This window comes from Oratosquilla oratoria, chromosome 14, assembly GCF_046742065.1.
Source record: "Oratosquilla oratoria isolate Oo_2021 chromosome 14, ASM4674206v1, whole genome shotgun sequence".
NCBI classification, from domain to species: domain Eukaryota; kingdom Metazoa; phylum Arthropoda; class Malacostraca; order Stomatopoda; family Squillidae; genus Oratosquilla; species Oratosquilla oratoria.
This window is the reverse complement of record NC_134790.1, coordinates 44,153,603-44,161,102: the sequence shown is the minus strand read 5'-3', so window position 1 is coordinate 44,161,102 and position 7,500 is coordinate 44,153,603. Positions and strand designations below refer to the sequence as shown.

Genomic DNA, 7,500 nt, shown 5'->3' with positions numbered 1-7,500 from the left:
GAGAGAGAGAGAGAGAGAGAGAGAGAGAGAGAGAGAGAGAGAGAGAGAGAGAGAGAGAGAGAGAGAGAGAGATTTTCTAAGTTTTACAAAATCAGTTTTGTTGTACATCAGTCTTCCTTCTCTATGTTTTTCGTTCCTTCTTACCACATTTTGTTCCTTAAGTTCCATCTCTATTAGTATGTGGTCACTCTTCCCATTTGGTGTTTTATAACTTATTTCTTCCACTATTTCTGGTTCAGAGGTGAATATCAAATCTAGTCTCGATGGGTCTTCGTTTTGTCTAAATCTAGTATTTTCTTTAACCCATTGCGTCAATGTGTAATCTGTGTGTGGTGTGTGTGTGTGTGTGCAGGGAGAGAGGAAGAATAAAAGAGAGAGAATGATAGAGAGAGATAGAGAGAGAGAGAGAGAGAGAGAGAGAGAGAGAGAGAGAGAGAGAGAGAGAGAGAGAGAGAGAGAGAGAGAGAGAGAGAGAGAGAGAGAGAGAGAGAGAGAGAGGGGGGGGCGGGGCGGGGTTGGGTAAAAAGGATGAAGAAAATCATGCACGAGAAATCTGAATGTACGGTGCAATGTCATTAATTTAGCAATATCAACCCCACTCACTCCATATTCGGAGATGGTACGTTAGTAAACATCTTGAGCCTGATGGTATATTGTCTAAATTTTGTTTTGATTCTCATTCGAAAACTTGGTTCGACTACTGGGTGGTTCCTTTATTAAAGGAATTATAACTACATACTGATATATTTTGTGGATTTCGTTCTGGCTTATACTATGCCATTCTATTTGACTGCATGCTATTTCAGTCAATTATGGAATGGTTGTTCAACGCACAATATTAATCCCTTCCCATTCCCAAATCCTTATATTATTCATGTCATCGATCACGGTTAAAGTACCATCAATTACAGCTGAATTTATATCGCGTATGTAAAGGTCATGGCCACGGTCTAAATTGGAAGTTTGTGTCAACAAATCGATTTTTTTCCTGTTTATGAAGAGCACCGGTATTGGCCTGAATGTTATCGCAAAATTTAAGAATTATAAACAACATACATTCAAGCTTCTATTGATTCCATGCTATTTGACGCTATTCAAATGCAAATGAATGCTATGATATTCAAGACGATCTGCTTATGAAAATCCTGTCAAAGTTCGGAGAAAATGCTTTGAAAAGGGCTCATGAGAACACATGTAAATGTAAGTTGACAAAATTGGAGGACGGGGACAAAACATGCATTAGTATGCATGTACGTAGGGGAACGTCTATCTGTATTAGTTAGTTAGAGGGCAGGATAGATAAGATGGGGAGAGGGAGGGAGGAGGGGATTTGGGGGTTTAGTGGAAGAAAAGAATGAAATGGAAGGAAGTTAGAGTTATGATAGATGTGGGGCAGACCCACTTGCTCGGTTATTTTTATAGTTTCGTGGACTGCCATTATCCCAGCCAAATGAGACTCTTGTATTCTCCTGTTCATCTAATTTATAATTCAAAGAGAAAAAGAATAAAACCTATGCCAACATTATACTCCTAATGATTTTTATTGTATATGATATTTATCAATTGCATTATGATAAACTTAATCAGTGGTCTGACAGCTATATGGGGAAGTATATGAAAGCTTGTCTAACCTTGTCAATAATGATTATAGGTTTCACCTAGAGAATCAGGGATGGGGAGAAAAATTGGCGGGGTTCGGGAAGTGGCACGTCCCTCTGTTCCCTCAAATGAGGCCCTTACTGTACTAGTCTCCCAGTGAGCTGTCGGAAGCTTATATCTATGATTCGCAAATTCATGACGTTAGTCTTTTACGACCCATCTGTACCTAAAATGTTTATCGTAACAGTCACATGGTGAATATATAGTATTTATCAGAAATATGAATTTGCGCGTATTTTAAGTCGAGTCCAAATCTGGTGTTACTCCATAACCTCGGGGAAGTTGAAATATTATCTATTATTCCATATGCAATCCAGCACAACCGCCATATATGAACAAATCGTCGCCAATAACCAGCACTTTTACATTTGATCCTACAAATGTCACGAGACTGCTGGAATTTTTTTTTTTTTTTTTTTTTTTTTTTTTTTTTTTTTTTTTTTTTTTTTTTTTTTTTTTTTTTTTTTTTTTTTTTTTTTTTTTTTTTTTTTTTTTTTTTTTTTTTTGCTGGAGCTGTTGCTGAGTGCCAAGTACATGATCATGTTATTCTTGTAATGAATTACAAGATTCAGCAACTTTTATGTATTCACTGATGTGATGTTTCTTTTCACTGTTTTGTTGTACTCTCTTCTTTGTAAGGTGTCGAAAAGAAGATTCGATAGTAAAATCTAATATTTATTTCCTTTTGATGGAGTCGCGCAGTAGTCTATTTTTGTTTTTTTTTTTTCTGTCGATGCTATGTTTGCTGGAGTCGTTGTTTTGAAGTACTTGAGTGGGTCGTTCCATCACTTCATCAGATTGTTTTCACGTGTTGTAATGAGTTAATAATTTCCGGAAGTAGGCATCTACGGTCGTAATATTTGTGTCTATGATGGGTGGAGGGGAGTGGAGTATGATGGGGATGGAATGGGTGGGAGTGGTCTTTATGCCTTTGTTTTTTTGGCTACCTCCCTTATAAGGGGGAAAAATCCTTTGGTATATGTATGTATGTATGATGGCACTCACTTCAGCCATTCAGTACTCGTACTCTCCAGTGCTTGTAGCCTTGACATAGACGTCAGTGTATATTTTCTTTTTCTTGTTTTACGAGGATATCCAAGAGTGTCATGGCACCGTCGATGTTGTTTTCTACCATGAAGATTAAGCCTGGTGTTTCTTGTATGCAGTAGGCGTTCAGCTTCTTGATTTGTATTAATGAAAAGGTCGTCGATGTTGAGGAAGTAGATTTCACGCGTTTTAGTTTTGCTAAAGACTTTTTCTTCGACACAAACTATTATCTATTTTTTATGAAAGTCGAGGGGGAAGACTATGGCGAAGTTGTCGATTTCTTGGTATTTAATCCCTGGATGACAGGCGAAGGGTAGTTCTTCAATATGACAACCAAGAGGAATGCGAAAATTAATTTCAAAGATGTCCAGAGTAGGAGGGTGATAGCAGTCGTGGCGAATGTGGTTAGTCATTTAGCTGATGGCGCGGTCGACTGGACCGTTTGTAAATAATGATTCAACATCTAGTGGTGGATGGCTCCTCTTGAATTGCTAGACTTGAGGATGGCCAGGAGGTCAGTTTCTAATCTCAGGTGGTAGAGCATCAAATTTGTGCAACATTTCTAAATGATGCCGCAGGACGGATTAGAGTTCTGAAGGATTACTGGTAGGATTTTGTTTCCAGGCTAATGTGTTACAAAGGATTTACAAAGGCGGAGCATGCCGATAGGAGACCTATTGGTCCATAACTAGGTCGGATGCGAAAAACATATAATAATGATAAATAGTTGAGTAAAAATTATAACAATATAAATAATAATAAATTGAATAAATAAATGCATAGGTATATTTTAATAGTAAACAAACAGGTAAATAGTAAATAATAATAAATTGACATGTAACTAATAACTAAGACGTTTCCCAGGAAGATCACGCAGAAGATGGATGGACAACGTGAGGGAGGACCTGGAAAAGGCTGGAGTAGATGTCCGGGATTGGATGACAGTGGCACAGGACCGTAGAGTCTGGAGGCATTTGGTGCTAGCGGTGAGGGGTCAGCAAGTGGCCCGACCACTACCGGAGTGAGTGTAACTAATAACAAATGAAATTCAACAAAATAATAAACAAACAGACAAATGATAACAAACAAACAAATAATATAAAATAAATGGCAGTCATTATTGCATCTTGCTTAAGTGTTTTTCTAAACGATTCTTAAAGCTTCAAACTGAACTACATTGCACTGCCTCTGCAGGAAATTTAATCCATTCATTAACTATACGGTTGGCGAAGTTGTTTCTACCCATTTCCAAATTAAATCTATTTCCTGACAATTTGAGACCATTGTTTCTTGTCGGATTCTCATTCAGTGTGAAAATTTTGTCACTATTGATGTTGTCGATTCCCTTTAGAATCTTAAAGAATTGTATCAATCCACCTCTGAGTCTACGCTTTTTTAGGGAAAACAGATTCACATGTTTTAATCGATTTTCGTATGATCTATTTTTTTACATTTGGAATCAGTTTTGTGGCTCGCCGTTGTATTTTTTCCAATCTGTCAATGTCTTTAATGAGATTCGGTGACCATACAGAAACAGTATATTCCAAATGTGGACGAACTAACGATTTATATAGCTTGTTAATAAGAGTTGGACTTTTGAACTCAAAAGATCGCGCAATTAGCCCTAGAATCTTGTTTACTTTCTAAGAGGCTGAAATACACTGCTTAAATTATTTTAGATCGTTACTGATAATTACGCCGAGATCCTTTTCAGTATCCACTTTTGTTAACGAACTTCCAAACAACTTATAATCGTAATTATTGTTATTTTTATCTATGTGCATAACCTTGCATTTACTTGTGTTAGATTTCATTAGCCACTTTTCAGACCATTGCTGTAATTTATCTAAATCTTCTTGAATATCTAATTGGTTTAAGTGATCATTTGCCATTCCACATAGTTTTGTATCATCAACAATTATGGAGGCAATAGATTTTGGTCCGTGGTCTATATCACTTATATATACTAGGAATAGAAGTGGCCCAAGAACGGAACCCTGAGGAATACATTGGTAAAAATTTTCCATCTAGAAGTTTTGCCATTTAAAACAACTTTGTTTGCGATCATTCAACCAATTACTAGTCCAACTCAATAGGCTATCACTTACTCGGTGTGATGTTAATTTAGTAAGTAGTCTTTTGCAAAGTCTAAATATATTAGATATATATCATTTTCTAGATATATTAAATCTACATTGGTTAAGCGACAAAAGAGCTATCAGCTACAATAAAACAAAATAAAATATGGGTAAAATGCTATTTTCACACTCCTCAACATCTTTAACATTCCTATTGGATGGGATAATGTCATTGTAGTTGTTTTCAGCAACAATATAGTTGAAAGAAATATTATTGAAGACGGTTTGATTAAATCCACCCAAGATGATAATGTCAATCTCAATTTAAGATTGTATAAGCTAGATAACTGTATCTGTAAAGAAATAGCAAATATGTACCAATTGTAAGACCATTTGCTGATTAAATTTGATTATACATTTGATCCTCCCCTTGTAACCATGGAGAGTGTTCCACATTTTTTTTTTTTTTTTTTTTTTTTATTGTTGACATTTGATCACCAACTCGTGCCCACGGGAATGTCCCACGTTCTTTTTTTTTTTTTCTTTTTTTCTTCCGTTGACATATGAATCCCTCCTCATCTCCACTTTACTTTTTTCCCTACCATTGCTTTCTGCTTGTTGGTACTCTCTATGTATTTCTGCACTGACGATGTAATATACGAAAGCGTTCTGTTTCTGTTGTTTCTCTTCAAAGTTATTAAACTTGCATGTATATATATTTATATATATATGTATATACATATATAAATATATATATAATTATATTTATATATATATATATATATATACACATATGTATGTATAGCGTATTGGTTTACGTCAATGTAACTTTGTTACGGGTTAGCTGGGTTCGAATCCTCGGCTCGTCCACGTTTCAATTTCCAACGGATGCCGCCTTCGAGCAATACTCAGTCTCGTTTACGATGTTATGGAATTAAAAGTGATATGTGGTTAAAAAAGATGTTAATTGATCACTGGGAACCATTCAGTGTGTATGTATATATATGTATATATATATATATATATATATATATATATATATATATTGTCAGTGTATTTGGGCAGGAGTTTTTCTCTAATGCATGTTTCATTAAAAGTGATGATAAACAAAATAAAGAGAAAATCAACATATATTATAAATCCACTTTTTCGTCAGCTTATAAAGAAGATGAACGCATTATGAAACAAATTATAAAAAGAAACATTAAACCAGTCAATCCAGAAAAAATACTAAATCTAGTGATTTATTATAAAACTAAGAAAACTAGCCACCTTCTTATTAGAAACAGCCCCCTACAAGAGAGAAAGGAACTTCAGAAATCACATGTCATCTATAGGTTCACATGTACACGAGGGAACTGTGAAGCCCTCCCATCCACCTATATTGGCATGACGACAATGAGGTTATCCCGTCGCCTCTCATACCACCTGACATCTGGAGCCCCTAAAAATCACTTAAGAGAAGCCCACGGCATAACACTAGCAAGAGAGACACTAGAGAAAAACACAGAGATTTTGGATTTATGTACTGACGATAGACGCCTCCCAATTTTAGAAGCGTTGTATATTAAAGAGTTGAGCCCAAACCTAAATGTACAAGCAGAAGACCTTAGAGCCCTTCCAAGCATGAGACAAACCGTTACAAATACAAACATGAGACATAACACCACAAACGCCAATACGAGACAAAACGCCACTCGTCCAACTACGAGACAAAACGCCACATTCCGCCACAACACAAACCCGGAGGCTCCCTAGCGCACGTGACATTTCGTCCCTGCCCGTAATACCAGGTGACCTCCCCCAGTGATTAGCAAGTATAGAAACTCTAGTATAAAACTTAGATCTTTACTAGAATCTTCGGATTAATTCTTATCCCTATAGCTACTGAAGAAGGGTCTTGAACCCGAAATCGCGATCTAGCTAATATGACTACATACAGCCAAGTCATAAATTTCCTTCCTAAGGAAAACAAATCCTTAATAAGGTATATGGAAAATACCTTTAAGAAAATTATTAATGCACAACTAGCCATCACTTTTAATGAAACATATATATATATATATATATATATATATATATATGTATATATATATATACATATATATATATATATACACTATATATATATACATATACATATATATATATACATATATATATATACATATATATATATAATGCCTCAACATATATATATATATATATATACTTATATATATATATTTGCTGAGACATTCTGACAGGTTGACGCAAGTGGAGTAGGAAACATATGAGTCTTAAGTCTGAGTTTATTCCTGACTAGTATCGCAGGTATGCTTTTCAAAGCATACCTGCGAGACTAGTCAGGAGTAAACTCAGACGAAGACTCTTGTGTTTCCTACTCCACTTATATATATATATATATATATATATATATATATATATACATATATATGTATATATATATATATGTACTATATATATATATATATATATATATCATTTATTTAGGTATTATATATATATATATATATATCATTTATTTAGGTATTATATATATATATATATATATATATATATATATGTATGTATGTATGCATTTATATGGAAGTGTCTCGGTTTTAGCTCAAATAAATCTAGTCACTTTAACCATGTTTTTTTTTTTTTTTTTTAAGTAAAGATGTGAAAAGTGAAGCTCATTTTTCCTTTGAATAATTCTTAAATAGCATAATGA

At 34.7% G+C, this 7,500-nt stretch overlaps 1 protein-coding gene across 1 annotated transcript in view; it reads right to left on the bottom strand.

Moving 5' to 3' along the window:
- LOC143032640 (insulin receptor-like) overlaps nucleotides 1-7,500 on the bottom strand; it is an 83,423-nt gene that overhangs the window by 75,693 nt on the left and 230 nt on the right. The gene's annotated exons all lie outside the window — the stretch shown is intronic.